Source organism: Callithrix jacchus, chromosome 1 (genome assembly GCF_049354715.1).
Source record: "Callithrix jacchus isolate 240 chromosome 1, calJac240_pri, whole genome shotgun sequence".
Classification (NCBI taxonomy): domain Eukaryota; kingdom Metazoa; phylum Chordata; class Mammalia; order Primates; family Cebidae; genus Callithrix; species Callithrix jacchus.
Genome location: NC_133502.1, coordinates 199,822,965 through 199,848,650, shown reverse-complemented (window position 1 = coordinate 199,848,650; position 25,686 = coordinate 199,822,965). Strand labels below are relative to the sequence as shown.

Here is a 25,686-nt window from a genome sequence, read left to right as displayed (position 1 = left end):
AACTCTTCTCTAGGAGGGAAGTATTTACAGAAGACTAGACTCATTCATTCATTCATTTACTGCCCTGTTGTCTTGCTTTGGTTCTAAGTACTGTGCCTTTTCTAATTAGAAAGCTCCGCCACTTGATGGCGTCTTAGTTTTGCGCCTGCACAGAGGTTTTTTTTTTTTTTTTCCCCTCACCCAACACACGCCCTCCTGGATGCCAGCTCTGATGCCTTTTAGAAGAATAAGAAGGGATAGAGAGACCAGAGAGACAGTCTTTAGATTGGCAGAGAAGAGTGCTATGATCAGTTCACAATGTCTGCACTGGGTGAAGGAGTGGAAAGTAGGTTCTGTGCCAGTCATTCTGCCGCCTCGGACTGTGCTTCTGAGTACACAAGTATGTTTTTCTGTTTCATAGTACTTTTTAGAATAAGTGGAACTCTTTTGAAAACACTTGATCAATCACTATGTAAGAAGGGATGCTTGTATGGGTTATTTTTGCAATAGAGAAAACATAATTTGAGATTGAATACTTACATAGAGAGATATGCAAAAAGGCAAACACTGGCCAGGGGCTGGTGGCTCACACCTGTAATTCCAGCACTTTGGAAGGCTGAGACAGGAAAGATCACTTGAGCTCAGGAGTTCGAGACCAGTCTGGGCAATGTAGTAAGACCCCGGCCCTAAAAATTATTTTAAAATGAGCCAGGCATGGTGGCCTGTAGTCCTAGCTACTGAGGCAGGAGGATCACTTGAGGCCAGGAGTTCGAGGTTGCAGTGAGCCATGATCGCACCACGCATTCCAGCCTGGGTGACGGAGCAAGACCTTGTCTTCATAATATAAAAATTAAACTAAACAAAAGAAACAAAAACATTTCGGTGCAGCCTTTCTTACAAGTCATGAATAGTCAACAATTTCTAATTTTTTAAACAATGATTTTGAAGAGAGTAGCCTTTTACGTCTTTTCTTACCTGATTCTTCCTCTGTGCTCCAAGCCACTCTGATTCTTGCAGCTGAGACGGTCATAGCTTTCCTTAGGTCTGCAGCTGTCTGCCTGCTCAGCAGCCTCTGTCTTGGTGAGCCAGTTATTGAAAGAAACTATAAAGGAGTAAGAAAGCCTTTTTGGCTGCACTCTTCTTAAGAATGGCTGAGTTTTATAAAATCATTCTTTTCCATCAATAATCCTCAGTGGCTTCTTAGAATCTTTTTTAGTAGTAAAACATTATAATAGCAATATAATGTCATTAAAACAGTTTTTTTTAAAACAGATCACCCATAATCCATCCATCTTAATATAATGATTCCCCAGAGTTTTGTTTCGTTTTGCTTTTTTGGAAGATTTTTTTTGGCCTTCTTTTTTGCCAAAGAAAGAAAGTTTCCAGCCCTTTGAATGTCTTTCCCCACCGCTCCCCGTACCCCCTGGTCGCTGAAAATCCTCCTTCTTTCTCTTACTCTTAGATGCTTGGTCCTTTGAAGTCAAAGCTGGTTTTATGTCTAATCTGCACTGAACGGGTCATTACTAATAGGCACATGTGGGATCAGAGGGGCCTGATACAGGTTACCATCCGCACAGGGCAGGAGCTGTCAGTTTCCGTTCACACGATTGCTGTGTCACATGCCATGAAAGTAAACGTTAGCAAACGCACATCTGCAGGGTGGGACACACCAGATCTCTTTGGGGACATTAAGGGTGTGTCTATATATACATATACATATATATATATATTTTTTTTGTATTTTTTAATGGAGATGAGGTTTCACCATGTTGGCCAGGCTGGTCTCGAACTTCTGACCTCAGATGATCTGCCTGTCTCAGCCTCCCAAAGTGTGGGATTACAGGCTTGAGTCACCATTACCGGCCTCAATATCTTCTTTTTCTTTTTTTAGACAGAGTTTTGCTCTTGTTGCCTAGGCTGAAGTGCAATCAATGCCATGATTTCAGTTCACTGCAACCTCTGCCTCCTGGGTTCAAACAATTCTCTGCCTCAGCCTCCCAGCCTTCTGAGTAGTTGGGATTATAGGGGCGAGTATCACCAAGCCCGGCTAATCTTTTTTATTTTTAGTAGAGACAGGGTTTCATCATGTGAGGCTGGTCTTGAACTCCTGATCTCAGGTGATACACCCACCTTGGCCTTCCAAAGTGCTGGGATGACAGGCATGAGCCACCACACCTGGCCAATAGCTTCTTTTTAAACATTTAAAAAGTTCTTATTTTTTGAGACAGGGTCTTGCTCTGTTACCCAGGCTGGAGTACAGTGGCATAATCTTGGCTCACTGCAGCCTCAATCTCGAAAGCTCAAGTGATCCTGCTGCCTCAGCCTCCCAAGTAGCTAGGACAACACTTGTGGTTCACCACGCCTGGCTAACTAAAAAAAAAAATTTTTTTTTTTTGAGACGGAGTCTTGCTCTGTCACCAGGCTAGAGTGCAGTGGCACAATCTCAGCTCACTGCAACCTCCACCTCCTGGGTTCAAGCGATTCTTCCGCCTCAGCCTCCCAAGTAGCTAGGACCACAGGCATGTGCCACCATGCCTGGCTAATTTTTTTGTATTTTTAGTAGAGACAGGGTTTCACTGTGTTGGCCAGGATGGTCTCGATCTCTTGACCTCATGATCTGCCTGCTTCGACTTCCCAAAGTGCTGGGATTACAGGCGTGAGCCACCGCGCCCGGCCAAAAACATTTTTTGTGTATAGATGGGGTCTGCCTATGCTGCCCAGACTGGTCTTGAACTCCTGGGCTCAAGTGATCCTCCCACCTTAGCCACCTAAAGTGCTGGGATTACAAGCATGAGGCACCATGCCTGGCCTTGTATGGTATTTGAATTGTGTCTCAATAAAGTTGCACACACACATTCAAACAGAACAAACTTTAAAGGTGAGAAATGTTTTCTTGTTTCCAATTTGTTACTTTGGTAATCTCTAAGGAATTACTTTTGTAATTAAGAACACATGTGCTGGCTTTGGCAGCACATATACTAGAAATTGGAACAACGCAAAGAAGATTAGCATGGCCCTTTAACAAATTGAAAAATATTTAAACATTAAAAGAAAGAAATTATACATGAAAAAGAACATACCTTATTTTTCATTTAAAAAACACATTCACTGGCTGGGCCCAGTGGCTCAGACCTGTAATCCCAGCACTTTGTGAGGCTGAGGTGGGTGGATCACCTGAGGTCAGGAGTTTGAGACCACCCTAGCCAACATGGTGAAACCCTGTCTCTACTAAAAATGCAAAAATTAGCCAGGTGTGGTGGTGTGTGCCTGTAATACCAGCTACTTGGGAGGCTGAGGCAGAAGAATCACTTGAACCCAGGAGGCAGAGGTTGTAGTGAGCCGAGATCACACCACTGCACTCCAGCCTGGGTGACAGAGTGAGGCCCTGCCTCAAAAAAATTTTTTTAATAAAAAAATAAAAACACATTCACCACTCCTAGGTATCTACCCAAGAGAAATGGAAATAGGGTCATACAAAAACTTGCACCTGAGTGTTCAAAGCAGCATTATCTGTAAGAACCAAAAATGGCAATAGCCCAAATGTGCATCGACAGATGATTGGACAGACATGAGGTCCATCCACACAACAAAATATCATTCAGAAGGAATGAATCACTGACACCTGCTGCAACATGGGTGAGCCTTAACAACATTATGCTCAGTGGAAGAAACCAGTCGCAAAAGGCCACGTGGTATATGATTCTACTTACATGAAATACCCAGAATAGGGAAATCTACAGAGCCAGAAAGTGGTTGCCAGGAGCTGGTGGTGGGGTGGTGGGGGCTTCAGGAGAATGGGGAATCACTGCAAGTGGATGTAGGGTTTCTTTTTTTTGAGATGGAGTCTTGCTCTGTAGCCCAAGGAGGGAGACTGGAGTACAGTGGTGCGATCTCGGCTCACAGCAACCTCTGCTTCCAGGGCCTCAGCTTCCCAAGTCCCTCAGCCTCCCAAGTCCCTGGGATTACAGGCACGAACCACTGTGCCCAGCTAATTTTTGTATTTTTTAGTAGAGATGGGGTTACACTGTGTTGGCCAGTCTGGTCTTGAACTCCTGACCTCTTGATCTGCCCACCTCAGCCTCCCAAAGTACTAGGATTACAGGTGTGAGCCGCCACGCCCAGCGGGTGTAAGGTTTCTTTTCCTTTTTTTTTTTTGAGATGGCATTTCACTCTCGTCCAGGCTGGAGTGCAATGTCATGATCTTGGCTCACTGTAACCTCCACCTTCTGGGTTCTAGTGATTCCCTTGCTTTAGCCTCCCAAGTAGCTGGGATTACAGGAGCCCACCACCATGCCCAGCTAATTTTTGTTTGAAATGGAGTCTTGCTCTGTTGTCAAGGCTGTAGTGCAGTAGTGCAATCTCAGCTCACTGCAACCTCTGCCTCCCGGGTTCAAGCGCTTCTCCTGCCTCAGCCTTCCGAGTAGCTAGGATTACAGGCACCCGCCATCATGCCTGGCTACTTTTTGTATTTTTGTAGAGATGGGGTTTCACCATATTGGCCAGGCTGGTCTTGAATCCCTGACCTCAGGTAATCTGCCCACCTCAGCCTCCCAAAGTGCTGGGATTACAAGAGTGAGCCACCATGGTAGGCCAAATTTTTGTGCGTTTATGTTTTGAGTAAGACAGCGTTTCACCATGTTGGCCAGACTGGTCTCAAACTTCTGACCTCAGGTGATCCACCTGTCTTGGCCTCCCAAAGTGCTGGGATTACAGGCATGAGCCACCATGTCCAGCTGGGTATAGGGTTTCTTTTTGGAGTGATGAAAGTGTTCTAAGGCTGGTTGTGGTCATGACTGTACAACTCACTTATATACTAAACACCGTTGGGTTGTACGCTTTAAAGGAGTGAATTTTACGGTTTGTTTGTTGTTTTTTGGGACAGGGTCTTGCTCTGTTACCCAGGCTGGAGTGCAGTGGCACAATCATAGCTCACTGCAGCCTCAACCTCCTGGGCTCAAGCTGACCTCTCATGCCAGCCCCCCAAATAGCTGGGACTACAGGCACTCACCATCATGCCTGGCTAATTTTTAATTTTTAAAATTTTTTTGTGGAGATGAGGTCTTCTTATGTTTCCCAGGCTGGTCTTGAACTCCTGGTCTCAAGCAATCCTCCCACCTTGGCTGCCCAAAGTGCTGGGATTACAGGTGTGAACCTCTGTGCCTGGCCTTGTTTATATTTGAATTATGCCTCAATAAAGCTGTCTCATACACACACTCCCAACACCCACATACCCCACATGTACACATTCAAACAGAACTTCAGATCTTAGAGGCGAGAAAGGGCCGGGTGAGGTGGTTTACACCTGTAATACCAGCACTTTGAGAGGCTAAGGTGGAAGGATTGCTTGAGGCCAAGAGTTTGAGACCAGCCTGGGCAACATAGCAAGACTTCATCTCTACAAAAGGAAAAATTTTTTAAAATTAGGCACGGTGGCACAGGCCTGTGGTCCTAGCTAGCCAGGAGGCTGAGGCAGGAGGATTGCTTGAGCCCAGAAGACAGGACAGTAGTGAGCTGTGATCATGCGGCTACACTCCAGCCTGGGTGACAGAGCAAGACTTTGTCTCTTTAAAAAAATTTATTTTTAAAGGTGAGAGAAAGGTGTTCCCCAAGACTCTGAGGAAGGAAGATGGGAAGAGGTGGAAAGTGAAGAGTAAGTAAGGTTCAGCCTCGTCTGACCTTTATGCCCTCCTCCTGCCCTCAGAAACACTGCCATTCTAGTCAGGCATGTTCGCATGTGCCTGTAGTCCCAGCTACTCAGGAGGCTGAGGTAGGAGGATCGCTTGAACCCAGGAGTTCCAGGGTGCAGTGAGCCATGATTGCACCACTGTACTCCAGCCTGGGCAACAGAGCAAAACTTCGTCTCGAAAGGAAAGAGAAAGGAAGGAAGGAAAGAAGGAAGGAAGGGAGGGAGGGAGGGAGGGAGGGAGGGAAGGAGGGAGGGTGGACAGACGGATGGACGGACCTCCCCCCTCACCCCCCACACCTATGCTGCCTGAATTCCCAGGCAGTGTCTTTTACTCCAACTGCATGCATTTGCATTTAATTCCTCCAACTTCGAGTTGTTTGAGGTCGAAGGAAGGAATACAGGATGGGAATGTGTTCAGGAATGAGAGGAGTTACAGAAACCTCAGGGCCTCTGCTCAGACAGGCGGTGGGATGAATCCCACAGATGGGAATAATCAGCCATGAGACTCTGAGTGAGTGGCTCCTCCCATTGAGGCTCACCTGCACAATGGGATGATAGCAGCCACCCTGCCACTGAGGACTGGGCAGCATACATCAAGTGCCCAGTACACAGCAAGCAAGCACTCAGCATGTGGTGGCAAGTTATCCATTCATAAAACTGTGGGTAACCCCCCATATAAGCACCGAGGAATGAGAGCTAAGCAGAACCCTGGCACAGTTAGGGCTTGAGGAATATCTCACTGTGTAGTGTTACTACTCAGCTATTTTCTTTATATAATCATATATTAGTTTATAGAAATAGGGCTTGAAGGATCCCTTTATATAATCCCCTATATATAATCATATAATAGTTGATAGTATGAGTGCCTAAAGAATATTTCCCTACATATATACCTATAATTATATCTTAGTTCATACTCGGAGGAATGCCTAGAGTGGACACAGTACACAGCATGAATTAAGGAATAAGCAGCTTATAATCGGAGGAATGCCTAGAGCAGATACAATACACAGCATGATTTAAGGGAAAAGCAGTTATACCAGGACAAGAATCCATGGCCCAGGCGGCAGTGTTCAGTACCATAAAGATACCCGCTGTACGGCAGGCTTGGGTCAAGAGCCACTCCTCCTGATAAAGGAGTTGTAGGACCTTGCTCCAGTTCTTGTGGAAGGCTGCCCTCAGACCGGCAATCCACCTTGGTGACTGTGAACTTTATCAGCTCTTGCTACTGTGCTGCTTGAAAAGCATCTTCCCATAGAACCCATTGGAAGCTGCCAGAAGGTGGCAGTAACCTTGACAAACCATAGAGAGTATGTGAAATGCCATTCGGTTTGCAAACATCGCCAACCCTCAGAACATTCCCCGCTGGCCTCCTGGGCAGCTGAGAAGAGTCACAGCATTGTGGGAGGTGTTATGGTTGGAATTATGTCCCCCGCAAAAGATCCTGAAGTGCTAGGCCCTAGGATCTGCGAATGGGATCTTATTTGGAAATGTGATCTTTGCAGATGATATGTTGAGATGAGGTCACGAGGGTGGGCCCTAATCCAATGTGGCTGTGTCTTTATATAAAAAGGAGATGGGACACGGAGACAGACGCTCACAGAGGGCACAGAGAGAAGATGGCCCCCAACATGCCAAAGAGTGCGAGAGGCCACTTGAAGCCGGGAGAGGGGCCTGGAACAGACCTTCCCTCTCAGCCTCAGAAGGAACCACACCTTGATTTCAGACTTCCAGCACCAAAACAGTGAGACATAAGTGTCTGTTGTTTAAGCCAGCCAGGTGGTGGGGCTTTGTCACAGAGGTAGGAGTAAGACGAATCCACTGTCAGAGCTAACAGCCTCCCAGGGCCAGCAGGATCCCCCGGGGCTTCCAAGGGGATGGACCAGAGACTAGTGCCACCCCCTTGCCAGCCCCCAGTCACTGCCCAGGCCCATGGCCAGGCCTGGCTGCTCCTTGGCCCCCCACTGCCCCAGCAGGAGGGTACCAGATGCTTCTGTGACAGAAATCTGGGATGCATTTGGAAATCCTGGCAGAGGGGTTTCAAGTTAGGCCCTGTCCTGGTGACTGGGGGAACCGCCATCTGGATCCTGTTTGCTGGCCCCTGGCAGAAGAATCTGAGTGGGATCTGCGGGGAGCTGTGAGGAAAGGGGGCACTCCCTCTGTGGCCGGGCACAGTCAGCGGTCCTGGGTGGAATCCTGGCCCTCCTACTTGCTGGGTGACCTCAGGCTGCTCATGTCACCTCCCTCTCTTGGCTTTCTTACCTGAAAACTGAGGACAATCACAGAATGTACCTCAAAATGTCACTGCCAGGATTTACTAGGATCATGAGAATAGCAGGCTGCTTAATGAACAGGAACTTCAGATTTTTAATGTTTTTTTTGAGACAGAATCTTGCTCTGTCACCCAGGCTGGAGTGCCCGATCTCGGTTCACTGTAACCTCTGCCTCCCGGGTTCAAGCAATTCTCCTGCCTCAGCCTCCCAAGAAGCTAGGACTATAGGTGCCAACCACCACACTCGGCTAATCTTTGTGTTTTTAGTAGAGATGGGGTTTCACCGTATTGGCCAGGCTGGTCCCAAACTGCTGACCTTGTGATCTGCCCACCTTGACCTCCCAAATTGCTGGGACTACAGGTGGTTTTTTTTTTTTTTTTTTACAAGTTCTGGTATCATATAGATAATGTAAAACTGACTTTTGTTTTTTTGAGGCAGGGTCTTACTGTGTCACCCAGGGTGGAGTGCAGTGGGGTGATCATAGCTCACTGCAGCCTCAACCTCCCCTGGCTCAGGTGATTCTCCTACCTCAGGCTCCGGGTTAGCTGGGACTACAGGCATGTGCCACCATGCTTGGCTCATTTTTTTAATCTTTTTCTCGAGGTAGGGTTTCACCATGTTGTCCAGGAAAATTGATCATTTTACTTATTTTAACCATTTTAAAGCACACAACTCAGTACATTTGCATTGTGGTGCAACTATTCCCACTGTCCAGAACTTTTTCATTTTCCCCAAATGAAACTGTACCAGTCCAACGCTGACTCCTCACTCCCCCATCCCTCAGCACCTCGCAACCTTCATTCTACTTGTCTCTACAATTTTGATGACTCTAAGTATCTCATTTAAGTGGAATTTTACCATTTCACTCATTATAAAATATAACAAAATTTCCCTTTTTTTTTGGAGACGAAGGTCTCACTCTGTCACCCATGCTGGAGTGCAGTGGTGAGATCATGGCTCACTGCTGCCTGGACCTCCTAGGTTCAAGTGATCCTCCCACCTCAGCCTTCCAAGTAGCTGGGACTGTGGGTGTGTACTACCATAACAAGCCAATCTTTGTATTTTTTTGTAAAGACAGGGTTTTGCAGCTGGGCGCGGTGGCTCAAGCCTGTAATCCCAGCACTTGGGGAGGCCGAGGAGGGTGGATCACGAGGTCAAGAGATCGAGACCATCCTGGTCAACATGGTGAAACCCCGTCTCTACTAAAAATACAAAAAATTAGCTGGGCATGGTGGCGCGTGCCTGTAATCCCAGCTACTCAGGAGGCTGAGGCAGGAGAATTGCCTGAACCCAGGAGGCGGAGGTTGCAGTGAGCCGAGATCGCACCATTGCACTCCAGCCTGGGTAACTCCGTCTCAAAAAAAAAAAAAAAGAAAGACAGGGTTTTGCTTTGTCAGCCAGCATGGTCTTGAACTTCTGGGCTCAAGTGATTCCCCAGCCCCCCACCTTGGCCTCCTAAAGTGCTGGGATTACAGGCGTAATTGCACCACCGAACCCGGCAAAATTGACCGTTGTTAAGGGTATGATTTTCTGGAATTAAATGCCTTCATAGTGTTGTGTGACTATCACCATCGTCCAGCTCCTGAACCCTTTTTATCTTGTAAAACTGAAGCTCTGTATCCATTAAATGATAACTCCCATTATCCCTTTTCCCCAGGCCTTGGCCATTGCCATTCTACTTTCTGTCTCTATGATTTTGACTATTCTAGATATGCCACATAAGTGAAATCATACAGTATTTATTGTTTTGTAACTGGCTTAGTTTACTCAGCATAATATTCTCAAGCTTCATTCTCTTTGTGGCTTATATCAGAATTGCCTTCCTTTTCAGGGCTGAATAATATTCCATTGAATGGATAGACCTCATTTTGCTTATCTGTTCTTCCCTGATATATACCGGAGTTTCTCCAGATTTTAGCAATTATGAATAATACTGCTATGAACACAGGTGTACTGGGATGTCTTTGAGACCTTCCTTTTAATTCTTTTTGATATATACCTACAAGTGGAATTGCTGGGTCACGTGGGTAATTCTGTGTTTTAATTTTTTTGAGGAACTGCCATCTGTTTTCTGCAGCTGCTGCTCCACTTTGCATTCCCACCAGCAGTGTGCAAGTGTTCTGACATGCTCGCCAGCAATGAGTAGTGGACTGTTCCCCGGGGCCAACTGGCTCCCCCAGTCTTTCTCTGGGGAACTGGAAAGGGGCAGTTTACTTAGGGATGCTAGAACCCTTGGAATCCTGACCCCTTTTGAGTTTCTAAGGTTTCTAGAAGATCCCAGGGCCCTAGGGCAAACCCACTGTGGCAGTGATGGCCTGGCTTTGGCCCTGGGGTGCACACTGGGCTGGGGAGCACTGGTTCCAGGCATGCAGGGGTGAGGAAGTAGCTGTGTGCATGAATGCTGTGTGTCTATAAACCCGTGTGAACCAAAGTGGGAAGCGCTGCAATGCCGGGAAAGCCAGGCTCATTTGGAGATGGTTTAGCAAGCATCCAACATAGGGCCTGGAAGTCTCTCCCTTAAAGGGCTGCATCTGGGCTCAGGTTCTGCCGTTAAGACAGCCAGGCTGGCTGGGCACAGTAGCTCACGTCTGTAATCCCAGCACTTTGGGAGGCCGAGCGGGTAGATCATGAGGTCAGGAGTTCGAGACCAGCCCGGCCAACACAGCAAAACCCCATCTCTACTAAAAATACAAAAATTAGCTGGGTGTGGTGGCACATACCTATAATCCTAGCTACTTGGGAGGCTGAGGCAGGAGAATTGCTCGAACCTGGGAGGAAAAGGTTGCAGCGAACTGAGATGGTGCCACTGCACTCCAGCCTGGATAACAGAGACTCCATCTCCAAAAAAAAAAAAAAAAAAAAAAACCAGCCAGGTTGAACTCTGCCTGAGAGAAGCTGAGATTCCCAGACGTATGGCAGGAAGAGGACTGATGCTAAGGAGGGGACAGAGCCTGCTCACGATAGACAGCAGGGGCTGACCTCCCTGGCCCTGAACCTAGTGAGTGCTCCCAGAGGATGGAGCTCTTGCCCCCTGGGTCAGCCTCACACATGACTGGGCCTGCTCCCTCAGGCTTAGGAACCTCATGCCCAGCACAGATGAAATAGCTCTTGGCTGGATGGTGGCCCAAACGGCCATATGGTCATCCTTCGGCACAGTGGTCTTCACCATCCAGGGAGAAGGGAAAGCAACGGAATCTGGGAGCCAAGCATGGGGCCTCGAGGTCAGAAAGACTTTGGCCACCCAGTGGCTTGAACAGGGACCCCCCTCTCAACCCGTCTCCTCACTAGTACGCTGGAGATACTAATGACAGTGGCTGCCTGATGGAGCAGGTGATGATTCAGTGGCGCCATGTATAACGTCCAGCCGGCACCGGGTACATTGTAAGCAAATGGCCCTGTTCCCATTAGAAAGGAGAACAGCTGCCTGGACTGAATGTGCAACAGGATACCCCCTGAAATGTGTTTTTTTTTGGATGCATCAGCTCACTTTCTAGCCACTGGCCTCTTCTAGAAGTTGCACACAGATAAAAAGGTCCCAGTTAATGAGGATTCTGGTTAAAGTTTTAAAATTCACAGCAAGGCCACTCCGCATAATAATGTATCAGAAGCACAACAATCCTTTAATCTAGAAGGAATTAATTGCTGGGCCCAGAAATTCAGGGCACGCTGACAGAATCCTTAATTTCTCAAGCTGATGGTTTCAAAAAGTGACTGATTTTAGACTGGCTTCTCTCTAGGAGTACTTAAGACTCCCACAGTCCCAACAAAGGGCGAGATTGTCTTGGTGTCTAACTCAGTAAGAATCATGTATGTGGGGTCTGAATTAATGTCAGCTCTGAATTTTTCCTGCTGAGTGGCACATGGAAGACTTTAACCCCCAGGAGATTCAATGGCAGCTCTGTGGCCTGGGCATCCCAGGCATCGTCCAGGGAATGTCCTCACTCATCCCACATATGTTTACAGAGCGCCTATTCCGAGCCCAAGCTCTGCCTCTGTGTTGGAAATGCAGGAGCCAGCACGACCAGCCTCAAAGACAGACTTACACAAACCCATGGTCAGATAACCACGTGACTGCACATCGTGAAAAGGGATGAGGCAGTGTGTCTGAAAGGACATAACAGGCTGGGCGCAGTGGTTCACACTGTAATCCCAGCACTTTGGGAGGCTGAGGCGGGAGGATCAGTTAAGGCCAAAAGTTCAAGTCCAGCCTGAGCAACATAGTGAGATTCTGTCTCTGCAAAAAATAACATATTAGCGGGGTATGGTGGTGCATACCTGTGGTCCCAGCTACTCAGAAGGCTGAGGCAGGAGGATTGCTTGAGTCAGGGAGGTTGAAGCTGTAGTGAGCCATGATCGATCACATTCTTGCACTCCAGTCTCAGTGACAGAACAAGACCCTGTCTTAAAAAAAAAAAGAAAAAAAGAGAGAGAGAGAGAACAATAGGGATCTAATTTAGATGGCAGGGCTTGGCAGATAGGGTCACAGATCTAATCAAATGTTTTTTTGAGACAGGTTCTCACTCTGTCACTATAGATTATTTTGCATTTTCTAGGATTTTTCTTTTTTTCTTAAAAGAGAGGCTCTCGCTCTGTTACCCAGGCTGGAGTATAGTGGCATGATCATAGCTCACTGCAGCCTCCAACTCTCAGGCTCAAGCAATCCTCCCATCTCAACCTCCCAAAGTAGCTGGGATTATAGACACACACTACCATACTTGGCTACTTTTTTTTTTTTTTTTTTTTTTTTTAAGAGATGGGGTCTCCCTATGCTTCCCAGGCTGGTCTTGAACTCCTGGACTCAAGCAATCCTCCTGTCTCAACTTCCCAAAGTGCTGGGATTACAGGCGTGAGTCATCTCACCTGGCCTACAGAATTTTATATAAATCAAATTATACTGTATGTACTCTTTTTTGGTCTGGCTTTTATGTAACGTAATAATTTAAGCCTCACCCTTGTCATTGTGCATATTACTAGTTCATTTCTTTTTCCCGCTAGGTATATTTCACAACTTGTTTGCCCACTCACCTGTTGATGGACATTTGGTTGGTTTCCAGTTTGGGGCTATGATGAATAATGCTGCTATGAACATTTGCATACATATGGTTTCATTTCTCTTGGTAAGAGACCTAGGAGTAGAATTGCTGGGTCTCAAGGCAAGTGTATATAATGTATGAGAGAAACTGCAAACTGCTTTTCTTTTTTTTGAGACAGTCTCACCGTCACCAATGGCATGATCTCAGCTCACTGCAGCCTCCTCCTCCCAGGTCCAAGCGATTCTCCTGCCTTAGCCTCCTGAGTAGCTGAAATTACAGGCATGCAACACCATGCCTGGCTAACTTTTGTTTTTGTTCTGCTTTGAGATGGAGTCTTGCTCTATTGCCCAGGCTGGAGTGCAGTGGCACAATTTTGTCCCACTACAACCTCCGCCTCCTGGGTTCAAGCAATTCTTCTGCCTCAGCCTCCCACATAGCTGAGATTACAGGCACATGCTGCCAAACCCAGCTAATTTTTTTTGCATTTTAATAGAGATGGCGTTTCACCACATTGCACAGGCTGGGCATGAACTCCTGACCTCAGGTAATCTACCCACCTCAGCCTCCCAAAGTGCCGGGATTACAGGGGTGAGCCACCACACCCAGGCCAAGCTGTTTTTCAAAGTGATTGTAAAACGGTACCTAAAAGCTCCAGTTGCTCCACATGTTTGCCAACCCTCGATATTGCCAGTTATTGAAATTTAAGCCATTCTAATAGGTGTGCAGTCGTCTCACTGTGATTTTAATTGGCATCTCCCTAACGACTGATGCTACGGAGCATCTTTTCATGTACTTATTTGCCATCCATATGTGTTTTTTTGTAGTGTCTGTTTCAATTGTTTGTTACCCATGGCCACTCTTTTAAAAATTCTTTGTTTTCATATTATATGAAAAAAACAACCATTTAAGTCTCTGGAAATTGTCCTGCAGTCACACAGCAAATGAAGAAACATTTATTCAAGAAAACTATTGGCTGGGCATGGTGGCTTACACCTGTAATCCCAGCATTTTGGGAGGCCGAGGAGGGTGGATCACCTGAGGTCAGGAGTTCAAGACCAGTCTGGCCAATATGGCAAAACCCCATCTCTACTAAAAATATAGAAATTAGCCGGGTATGGTGGTATGCGCCTATAATCCCAGCTACCCAGGAGGCTGAGGCAGGAGAATTGCTGGAACCTGGGGGGCAGAGGCTGCAGTGAGCCAAGATTGCATCACCACACTCCAGCCTGGGTGGCAGAGCAAGACTCCGTCTCAAAAGAAGTGAAAATCAATTAAATCTCAGAATAGTGAAAAGCCTGTGGCATCTGAGTCATTGCTCATTGTCTCCCTTCCTCATCCCCGCAGCTCAGCAAGATAGGAAGTTCTACTCCAGGTGATGCAGCCAAGAACACAGGTCTCTCTCTCCTGTCTCGGAAGGCTAGAGCATCTCCCCAGGAAAGGCAGGACATCAGCATTTCTCATCCACCAAGTCCTGTGTTGTAGATGCTCTTCTACAGCCATGTGTGCGGCAGCCCAGAGCTGGGTCTGCAGCAGGGCTGAATGCGAATCCTGCCTGGGTCCCTCTGTGTTGCAGGCCCATGGACTCAATATGTTCATGACCAAACCTGTGACCTTCCACCTAAACCTGCACCACTACCCATGTCTGCCCCACCCCTTCATGGTGCCCAAGCCTTGTCCTCCTTCACAGATCACCCGCCTTCCCACTCAAACCATGGGAAACTCCATCAGCATTCCTTCCAAAACACCTCTTGAACTTACCCCTTCTCCACCCAACTCCAATCCTGGTCCAAGCCAGCAACACCTCCCATCTCCATGACTACAAATTTCCCTTGCTGGTCTCTAGCCTTCAGCCTTGTGCCTCCCAATCCACTTCCCGACCACAGCCACCAGGTATAAATGCAATGGACATCTGGCAGGGCTGCTGCCTGCCTCACCTCCTTGTGGCTCCCCATTGCCCTCAGGGCAAACGTCCAGTGTGCCTGCGGGTACTGAGCCCTCCAGCCCCATCTCTTGCCACATTCCCACTTGTACCCCAAGCTCCAGGCAGACAAACACTGTCTCAAACCAGCTAGTGAACCTGAGCACGTTCTGTACCTCAGCTCCCTCTCCCCATCCCCTGCCTGGGGGTCATTCCTGGGCATCCCCTGAATTTCTGGGCTGGATTAGGAGCTTCTGTATCCAATCAGGTCTCCTGAGCTTGTCCCTAGTGGGCCCCCAACTTCCCTCCAGGCTTGGCCCAGGTTGTGCTTGGGGAGGGCATGTGGAACAGTTGTGAATGAGTAGATAAGCAATCCAGGTATGTGGGGAGGAAGGTTATCCATGGAGAGGCACCCCAAAACCCTCAAGTAAGGACCTCAACTGGAAGGTGAACCCCAAAGGGGAAAGGAACCCCATCTACCCCTGCTCCAGAAGCACAGGGGTGACGCTGTGGAGGAGTCAGAATCAGTGTCTCTGCCAAATGAGAAAACATGGCACTGGGGCTGGATGCTGGTGGGAAGTCCCTCCTGCCCTGGTTTTGTGGTTGCTTGCCATGTGCTGTTTCCACGAGAGGACAAAGGGGAACTCACCCCCAAGGGTCCCAACAGAGACAAGAAAGGTACAACTGTGACTCTTGTCCTGCCTCAAGTGAGTCATACAGTTCTGACTGGCTGTGCAGAGGTCACCGTTTCTTTCTTTCTTTTCTTAGAGATGAGATCTCGCTCTGCTGCCCAGGCTGGAGTGCAGTGATGTGATCATAGCTCCTGGGCTCAAGCAACCCTCCTGCCTCAGCCTCCCAAAGTATTGGGATTACAGGCATGAACCACCATGCTGGGCCAGAGGGAGCCTACTGTTTCTGCCCTCTGAAGTTGCCACCCAGTTGTGCCTGTGGAGCTTGGCTGTGTCTGCAGTCAGATGCCTCTGGGCTGCCCCTAAGACCAGGTGAGTGATATCATTACAGATATCAGGAAGCTGAGGCAGGAAGATCACTGGAGGCCTGAATTGCCTGGGAAGGCAGGAAGCACAATGGGGGGTATCTGAAAGTACAGCCCTAGGCAGGGAAGGAGAGAACAGTAAGAAGCATTTGACTGATTTTGGTGTCTTTTGATTTGTTTTGTTTTGGGGACAGTCTCACTGTCACCCACACTGGAGTGCGGTGGTGTGATCATGGGTCACTGCAGCCTCGAACTCTTGGACTCCAGTGATCTTCCTGCCTCAGCTTCCTGAGTAGTGGGGACTACAGGCACATGCCACCACATTCGGCTATTTTTTTTCGTTTGTTTTTGAAAGATGGGTTCTCACTCTGTTGCCTAGGCTAGCCTCAAACTCATGGGCTCCAGTGATCCTTCCATCTCAGCTTCCCAAATTGCTGGGATTATAGGTGTGAGCCACTGTGCCTGGCCTGATTTTGGTCTCTTGATTTTCTGAAAGTTTCATCTCATTGTGACTAAGAGAGTTGAGAGCAGATGGGTGTCTGTAACGTCTGCAGGTTGTAACATGCTCTCAAGGTTCTAAAACATGACTAACCAAGCAGATGATCAGTTCCTGAATTTGGGCTTCTGGTAAAGTGGGTCAGAGTTCTAGGCTCAGGCTCGAGGTCAAGGGGGACCTCCCCATGCCTGTGTCCAAACACCACATGGAAGAAGTGAATGAGCCCCAGCAGATGTGAGGAGCAGTGGCCCCCAGAAAGGCAGCTGTCTAGCAGAGCACGTGACCACAGGCTCCACACGAGCAGACACATCTCTGTTCCATGCCATGTCTCCTGCACCCAGCACCATGCCAGGCACCTAGCAGGTGCTCAGTTAAGTATGTGTGGGGGGAAAAAAAAAAGAGCCATCTGGTCACTCAGAAGCAGAGGACTAGGAGGAGAGTGTGCATGTATGTGGATGTGTGTGCATGTGTTTGGGGTGTGTGCAGGCAGGTGATGTGCATGGATACTTGTGTACTTGCACAGGTGTATGTGGATGTGTGCACACACACACGTGTGTGTGTGTGTGTGGTGAGGGGACAGATCTGATCGTAACCCTGCATTCCAGAAAATATGACCCAGTTACTGTCCTGGAATTGGACCCATTCTGAATGGCAGCCCCTCATCTTGGGGCAAAATGGGGAGCAAGAGGAGGGAGGCAGCCCTTTCCTCTCCCCACTGCTAACTGGTGCCCTCCCAAGGCCAAAGCTCCCCATGGCCTGTGTGAGAGTCTGAGAGATGTGTATCCCCCTGGGGACCCGGCTGGAGGAGAGAAACACATTGTCTTGCTGTCTGGAGCCCAGTGTCTAATGGGGTTTGGGGAACAGTCTGCTCCTGTCACCCTGCCTGCCACAGAGCTCCGACATAGGCAAGCTCAGTGGGGTTCAAATCCAACCGCTGCTACTTTGTAGTTGTTTGGTCTTGAGCAAAATTCCCTCTTTTGAGTAGGGGAAAAATTATTACTAGCCTGTTGTGATTATTGAATGAGATCATGAAGTACCACGTGGTGGGCAGCAGCCTCCAAGATGAGAGAGTGGCCAGTGAGTTCCACCTCCTGGATTCATGCCCTGGTAACGGTCACCTCCCATACTGAATAGGGCTGACCTCTGTACCAACTGGATGCTGTGAAAATGACAAAGGATGATTTCTGAGGCTGCTAAACTACTTTTCTTTTTTTTTGAGACAGGGTCTTGCTCTGTCACCCAGGCTGGAGTGCAGCGGCACAATCACGGCTCACTGTGCCCTTGAACTCTTCGGTTCAAGGAACCTCCCGTCTCAGCCTCCTGAGGACTACAAGCACACACCACCACACCTAGCTGTTTCTTGAACTTCTTTGTAGAGACAGGGTCTTGCTATGTTGCCCAGGCCAGTCTTGAACTCCTGGGCTCTTGAGCCCAAAGTGCTGGGATTACAGGTGTGAGCCACCACGCCTGGCCTAAACTGCTCTCGAATCCCTGATGCACAAAAACTGAGGCTAACCATAGTTGCTTGTTTTAAGCTGCTACATATTTGGATAGTTTGTTACATGGCAAAGAATAACAAATGCATGCCTGTAGTCCAATGCCTGGAATGCAGGAAGAGCTCAATAAATGATAGTGAGCCCCTCTTCCTCCTCAACCTTTGCTGGAATCGTGCTTTGTAACCAGATCGAGACCACGGTGCCAGGTTCCTTCCCTCCTTCAACCGTTCCAGCCAATGCAACAAAGGACTGGTCCCATCAGTTTGCCAGGTGCGTCCGGATTCCTTTTTGACTTCAAAAAGGCCCCTACACCACAGTCAACAGCCATTTCCATTTCGGACTAGCTAATCTATCTCCTGCTTTTGTAAGTCTCTTACATCTGGACTGTTCTTTTTACAATGTAAGGTCCTCAGCTGGGCACAGTGATGCATGCTTGTAGCTCCAGATACTCGAGAGGCTGAGGTGGCAGTGGTTTGAGGCTGCAGTGTGCTATGCTTCAGCCTGTAAGCCCTGCACTCCTGCCTGGGCAACATAGCAAGACCTTGTCTTTTTCTTCCAACTTTTATTTTGGATGTAGGGGATACATATGCAGGTTTGTTACGTGGATATATTGCCTGATGCCGAGATTTGGGATACGAATGATCCCATCATCCAGGTGCTGAGCATAGTTCTCAAGAGTTGGTTTTTCAACCCTTGCCCCCTTCTCTCCCTTCCCTCCTTAGTGGCCCCCAGTGTCTACTGTTGCCATCTTTATATCCCTGAGTATCCGTGTTAGTTTGTTTTCACACTGCTATAAAGAAATATCTGAGGCTGGGAGCGGTGGCTCATGCTGGTAATCCCAGCACTTTGGGAGGCTGAGGCAGGTGGATCACTTGAGGTCAGGAGTTTGAGACCAGCCTGGCCAACATGGCGAAACCCTGTCTCTACTAAAAATACAAAAATTAGCTGGGTGTGGTGGCAGGCGCCTGTAATCCCAGCTACTTAGGCTGAGGCAGGAGAATTGCTTGAACCCAGGAGGAGGTTGCAGTGAGCTGAGATTGCACCACGGCACTCCAGCCTGGTTGACAAGAGCGAGACTCAGTCTCAAAAAAAAGAAAACAAAGAAAGAAAGAAATACCTGAGACTGAGTAATTTATAAAGGAAACAGGTTTAATTGACTCACAGTTCTGCATTGTTTGCTGGGGAGGCCTCAGGACACGCAGTCACGGCAGAAGGCAAAAGGAGAAGCAGACATCTTCACACTACGGCCGGCAAGCGCGAGAAAGCTTTCAGGAAACAATTCCACTTTTAAACCCATCAGATCTCACTCTCGCGAGACTCACTCACTATTACGAGAAAGGCATGGGAGAAATTGCCCCCGTAATCCAATCACTTCTCACCCTGGACAAGTGGGGATTACAATTCGAGATAAGATTTGTGTGGGGACACAGCACCAAACCATATCAGTTCCCAATGTTTATAGTTTCATGCACTTGTGTTAATTTGCTTAGGATAATGGCCTCCAGCTGTATCTATGTTGCTGCAAAGGACGTGATTTCATTCTTTTTATGATTATGTAGTATTCCACAGTGTATATGTACCACGATTTCTTTAATTCATCACTGATGGGCACCTAGGTTGAGTCCATGTCTTTGCTATTGTGAATAGCGTTGTGATGAACATACACGTGCCCATGACATTTTGGTAGAACAATTTGTTTTCTTTTGGATATACACCCAATAACAGGATTGCTTTTCTTTCTTTCTTTCTTCTTTTTTTTTTTTTTTTTGAAACAGCTTTGCTCTTATTGCCCCGGCTGGAATGCAGTGGCACAATCTCGGTTCACTGCAACCTCTTCCTCCTGGGTCCAAGTGATTCTCCTGCCTCCTGGGTAGATGGACTTACAGGTATCTAGCACCACGCCCAGCTAATTTTTTGTGTTTTTAGTAGAGATGGGGTTTCACCATGTTGGCCAGGCTGGTCTTGAACTCTTGATCTCAGGTGATCCACCCGCCTCAGCCTCCCAGAGTGCTGGGATTACAGGTGTGAGCCATTGTGCCCAGCTGGGATTGCTTTTCTTGTTCCAAGGGGAATGCTCTAGTGTTTGCCAGTTCAGGACGATGTTGGCTGTGCGTTTATCCTAGATGGCTCTTATTGTTTTGACGTATGTTCCTTCGATGCCTAGTTTCTTGAGGGTTTTTATCATGAAAGGATGTTGGGTTTTATTGAAAGCATTTTCTGCACCTATTGGGATGAGGATTTTTGCCTGTAATTCTGTTTATGTGTTGAATCATATTTACCAGAGTCTTGCTCTGTCGCCCAGGCTGGAGTGCAGTGGTATGAACTCGGCTCACTGCAACCTCTGCCTCCCAGGTTCAGGTGATTCTCCTGCCTCAGCCTACCGAGTAGCTGGGATTACAGGTGCCCACCACCACACTTAGCTAATTTTTTTTAATTTATATTTTTTTGGTATTCTTAGTTGAGACAAGGTTTCACCATGTTGGTAAGACTGGTCTCGAACTCCAGACATTAAGTGATCTGTCCACCATCACCTCTCAAAGTGCTAGGATTACACATGTGAGCCAGCGCACCTGGTCAAAATCTTCTTAGTATTTTCTGTCTTTATTCTACTGTGGTCCAAGAGTTTGGCTGGTATGATTTTGATTTTTTTGAATGTATTGAGACTTGCTCTTCGGCCAAGCATGCGGTTGATCTTGGAGTATGTTCCATGTGCGAATGAGAAGAATGTATATTCTGTGGCTGGCTGATGGGTGGAGTTTTCTGCAGATGTCTAATAGGTCCAATTGGTCAAGTGCTGAGTTTAAGTCCAGAATTTCTTTGTTAATTTTCTGCCTTGATGATCTGTCTAATGCTGTCAGTGGCGGGGGGTTGAAGTCTCCCACTATTGTGAGGCTAAAAGACCTTGTCTTTAAAAAAAAAAAAAAGTCCAGGTCTCCTTAAGTGTTTCTTCATATATACAAGTAGAGTCCCCTGAGGTTAGCCTCCCTCTTCCTTTAATCTGATGCCCCCATTTTCCCATATGGGCATCTGAACTTCATCCACCCATCTGCCATCCTTATCATCACATCCCTTGCAGAGCTCGTCATTCTCTGTGAAAAATCTCTTGCCAGTAAGCACTTGTTTCTGATCAGTCTTGCTCCCCAGCAAGTAGAGTCTGAAACCTGTGCTTCCTGAATGTTTATTTGTTTTGGTTTGGTTTGGTTTTTCTTCCTGAATGTTTACACATGAGAACATTAAGGAGCCAAACACTCCTGGACTGGCCGGGCGCAGTGGCTCCTGCCTGAAATCCCAGCACTTTGGGAGGCCAAGGAAGAAGGATCACTTGAGCGCAGGTATTGGAGACCAGGCTGGGCAACGAAGTAAGATCCTGTCTCTAAAAGAAAACAAAACACTTGGCTGGGTGGCATGGCTTATGTCTGTAATCCCAGCCCTTTGGGGGGCCGAAGCAGGCAGATCACCTGAGGTTGGAAGTTTGAGACCAGCCTGACCAACATGGAGAAACCCTGTCTCTACTAAAAAATGAAAAAAAAAAAAATATATATATATATATGTGTGTGTGTGTGTGTGTGTGTGTGTGTGTGTGTGTGTGTGTATGTATATATGTATGTATATATAAACTAGCCAGGTGTGGTGGTAATGCCTATAATCCCAGCTACTAGGGAGGCTGAGGCAGGAGAATCACTCACTATAACCTAGGAGGTGGAGGTTGCAGTGAGCCAAGATTGTGCCATTGCACTCCAGCCTGGGCAACAAGAGTGAAACTCCATCTCAAAAAAACAAACAAAAACACTTGTCTGGGTGCTGTGGCTCATGTCTGTAATCCCAGCACTTTAAGAGGCTGAGGCAGGCGGATCACTTGAGGTCAGGAGTTCGAGACCACCTCTGGCCAACGTGGAAACCCCATCTCTACTAAAAATACAAAAATTAGCCCAGTGTGGTGGTGGCTGCTGCAATCCCAGCTCCTTGGGAGGCTGAGGCAGGAGAATTGCTTGAACCGAGAAGGTGGAGGTTGCAGTGAGCTGAGGTCAGACTATTGCACTCCAGCCTGGGCAACAGAGTGAGAATCTGTCTCAAAAAACAGAAACAAAACAAAACATCAACACTCCTGAGCTGACCACCTCTGCCCATCATCCTCCAGACCTATTTCCTGTGGCCTTGGTCTCCCACCAGGCTGGCAAATAACCATCAGCCATACCCATGCCCTGGAGGTAGGGTCATCCGGAACCAAGGCTGATCCCTTCTGGACTCAGGACTGGCTTTGTAATTTGTGAGGCGCAATGCAAAATAAAAATATGGGGCCCTTTGGAAAATGATTAGAATTTCAAGATGGTGACAACTAGGGCCAAATGTGGGGCCTGAGGATGAGCCCTGTGTGACTATGGAGGCTGCACATCTATGAAGCTGCCCTGCTGGTGGCAGAGACCTTTCCAGTCCTCCAAGCCCAGTTTCCCTGGAATTCCCCGTGCCCCATGTCGGCCCCCTCCTCTGCCCTCCCCTTTCCTTCCCCAGTGCCCTCTCACACTCTCTTTTCTGCAGAGGGAGTCAGGAATCTTGGCTGGCGTGGCCTTCCCTTGATGTCTTAAGGGCTATTGGGTTTCCCTTGACATTCATCTGGGGGACTCTGCCTCTTGCTCTGGCCTCATTTCGTCCCTCTCCTGCCATGGCTGGCTGCATGTTGGGGATCTGGATCACATGGGGCTAGATTGCCTCCATTTACCAGCAGGATGACCTTGGGCAAGGAACACCTTTTGTCTGCAGAAGAGACTTTATCCACCCAAGATTAAGTGATGGCAGCACAGACTATTTCTCCAAGACTCAATTTCCTCATCTATAAAACGGGAATAGAATTATACCTACCTCATGGGGTTGCTGGGAGAGTCAAAGGAAATAAGGCACCATGTGTAGAATAGAGCAGGGAGCCTGGTCCCAGGTTGTTTAGTGAATGTCAATGTCAAGATGACCGATGCCTGCCACTCAGCAGTCTTGCTCCTCCCAGCTCTGCATGCATGTCCTGGAGCTTCCCTCAAGTGGTTCGATGAATGCTAGGGCTTCTCACAGCCCTTCATCTGGAATGGCGTGCAGCAGTGTGGGGGCCTTCTTGGGGGTGGGTCCCTAGTACCTCATTTAGAGTTACTATTTTTTGAGACAGAGTTTTACTTTTGTTGCCAGACTGGAGTGCAATGGTGTGATCTCTGCGCACCAAAATCCCCGCCTCCTGGGTTCAAGTGATTCTTCTGCTTCAGCCTCCCAAGTAGCTGGGATTACAGGCATGCACCACCATGCCTGGCTAATTTTTTTTTTTTTTTTAGCAGTGATGGGGTTTCTCCATGTTGGCCAGGCTGGTCTCGAACTCCTGAGCTCAGGTGATACACCCGCCTCAGCCTCCCAAAGTGCTGGGATTACAGGTGTGAGCCACCATCCCCGGCCTCATTTAGAGTTTAAGAGGCAGCCAGTGTCCTTTGCAGAGAGCATTCCAAGGCCTGAAATCTCCACCAATCACCAAGTTACAGCCCAGGCCCAATCAATCACTCCCACAACCTGCTGCAGACCGGCTGGCGGAAGATCAGACGCCTCAGTTGCTGAGGGTTAATTACTAACTTGGCACCCTTGGCCCAGGGAGAACTTGCAAGAGTCTTTCTTTCTCTTTCCAAAGGCATAAACATTTGTATTGCAAGTGACCTAGGGGGTCTGGAGATGTTTATTTTGTAGTTAACAAAGAGAAGGACATTTTGGCTTGGGAGCTGAGTGTTCTGCTAGCCCGCAGAAGCTTTTGGGAGCCTCCCTGTACCAGGAGGTGTCTACAGGAGTGACTCAGGGTGGGGCAGGGCAGTGATGCTGGGCAGCAGGATAGATGTCCAGTCCAGCGGCATTGTCTAGGCCCCCTCCCGGGGCAAGCAGGGGAATCTGTGTTCCTCAGTGGTCCTAGCGTGTGCTGGAAACACACACTGGCATTTTGACAGTGCTTCTGCTGAGCAGTCTGACCGTGAGAGACTTATGTTGTTCTTTTTGTTTTGCATGCTTTCCAATTTTTTGTTTTTGAGACAGAGTTTTGCTCTTTTTGCCCAGGCTGGAGTGCAGTGGCGCCATCTCAGCTCAGTAAAACCTCTGCCTCCCAGATTCAAGTGATTCTCCTGGCTCAGCTTCCCAAGTAGCTGGGATTACAGGTGCATGCCACCATGCCTCGCTAATTTTTGTATTTTTGGTAGAGATGGAGTTTTGCCACATTGGCCAGGCTGGTCTTGAACTCCTGAGCTCAGTGATTTACCCACCTCAGCCTCCCAAAGTGCTGGGATTACAGGCATGAGTCACTGTGCCCGGCCTCCAAATTTTTAAATAATCATCATGCGTTTTATTTTCAAACTTGCACATGTAACGCATGAATGTAAAAGATTCAAGCCACATATAAATACATCAAATAAAATGTGAAAATGTAAGTGTCCTCACCTCCTCTCTTTCTTTTCTTAGGGGACAGGGTTTCACTCTGTTGCCCAGAATGGAGTGTAGTGGTGCAATCATGGCTCACTACAGCCTAAACCTCCCTGGTTCAAGTGATCCTCCCACCTCAGCCTCCTCAGTAGCTAGGACTACAGGCACACACCACCATGCTTGGCTAATTTTTATATTTTTTGTAGACACAGGGTTTTGCCATGTTGCCCAGGCTGGTCTCAAACTCCTGGGCTCAAGAGATCCACTTACCTTGGCCTCCCAAAGTGCTGGGATTACAGGTGTGAGCCACTGCACTTGGCCTCCTCCTCTCTTCCTCCCTTTTCCAAAGGTGACCATGATTAAGAGTTTGGCACAGACCTCGCAGGACTTTGCTGGTGCCTTTGTATACACATTCATACATGTGACAAAAAAAAAATTAAACTTATGCTTTATTCTGTGACTTGATTTTTTCACTGAAGATATTCTGATACAGTGTCTGTAGAGGCACCACATTAGTTTTTCTTTTTCTTTTTCTTTTTTTTTTTCAGTGCTTTTGAAGATTATACACCACCTTTTCCACGGTGAGGTAGGATTTCATAGTATGCAGGTAGAATAATTCATCTGATCACTTCTCTGATGAAATGAGTTCTTTAGAGGGCTTGGTGAGAATGAGACCTGGGCTAATGTCCAGGTTCAGGGTCAGGAAACCTGTGACATTATTTTTTTCTTTTTGAGATAGGGGTCTCGCTATTTTGCCCAGGCTAATTCTGAACTCCTGGGCTCAAGGGATCCTTCCCTTCAGCTTCTGGAGTAGCTGGGATTATAAACACTCACCACCGCGCCCGGCAAAATATCCGGGTAGCAGTAGTGGAAGGGCTTGCGTGCTGTCGGCTGTTCAGGGCTGGCTTTCTTCCGCAGATCTCCGGTCTTACCACAGGGCGGCGCTGGTGAGCAAGCCTGCGCCGGGATGGCTGCCACAGCGGGAGCCGGGTGGGGAGATGGCGGCGGCGGCGGCAGCTCCTTATCTCTGCCGCGGGCCCAGGGGCCTTAGCCTGTTTGCCCACCTGCAGCACTGGGGGATCTATGAGGACATTAAAAATTTGCATTTGTTCCCTTACCTGAAGCAACAGGTGAAGAAATCCTCTGCAGGCAGGGAGTCAGCAGAAAAGAGTATTTTCACCCAACAGTTAGGTCCCTAAGAAAGTGAAGGTCAGTAGATACTTTTATTAAATGGGGTCACATATTGAAGGTCTTGGGGAAAACCAGCTACTTAAAGGAACCAAGTCAGAATTATTTTCTAAGGCGGGAACTGCCCCTACTTCGTGCATTGTAAACTTGGAGTTTGATAAATGAGGTTCTCAATGTGAAAGGCAGGGCTCTTCTGG

At 47.9% G+C, this 25,686-nt stretch overlaps 1 long non-coding RNA gene across 3 annotated transcripts; it reads right to left on the bottom strand.

Moving 5' to 3' along the window:
• Window positions 1-953: 953 nt before the first annotated feature.
• On the bottom strand, window positions 954-25,497 carry LOC118146349 (uncharacterized). 3 transcript variants are annotated; one of them, XR_013522212.1, is made up of 4 exons: window positions 25,420-25,497; window positions 19,038-19,116; window positions 12,214-12,335; window positions 954-1,081 (listed from the first exon to the last, which is right to left on the bottom strand). It is a non-coding gene; the product is annotated as an uncharacterized LOC118146349 (long non-coding RNA). The 3 variants fall into 3 exon arrangements; XR_008476764.2 differs by lacking the exon at window positions 25,420-25,497 and adding an exon at window positions 24,572-24,705; XR_008476763.2 differs by lacking the exon at window positions 25,420-25,497 and having other exon boundaries at window positions 19,038-19,136.
• Between the last annotated feature and the right edge of the window lie 189 nt (window positions 25,498-25,686).